Genomic DNA, 223 nt, shown 5'->3' on the forward strand with positions numbered 1-223 from the left:
GTTCATGGCCCCCATGATCTCGGTTGCTGTGTGGGACTCATCCATCACCTCAGCTTGAAGGAGAGCCCACCGACGGCCTGACTTGTCATGCCAGTGCCCTGTGAGGGAGAGGTAGGCATGATCACCCCGGCTGCTCCAGATGCCTGAGGTGAAGTGTAAGGCCACCTGCGGACCTGCCTTGCGCAGCTCCTCCCTCAAGTACTCCTTGCATGCCTCATACAGG

The sequence above is a fragment of the Gavialis gangeticus genome, unplaced genomic scaffold (assembly GCF_001723915.1).
Source record: "Gavialis gangeticus isolate Ggan-Ray unplaced genomic scaffold, GavGan_comp1, whole genome shotgun sequence".
In the NCBI taxonomy this organism is placed as follows: domain Eukaryota; kingdom Metazoa; phylum Chordata; order Crocodylia; family Gavialidae; genus Gavialis; species Gavialis gangeticus.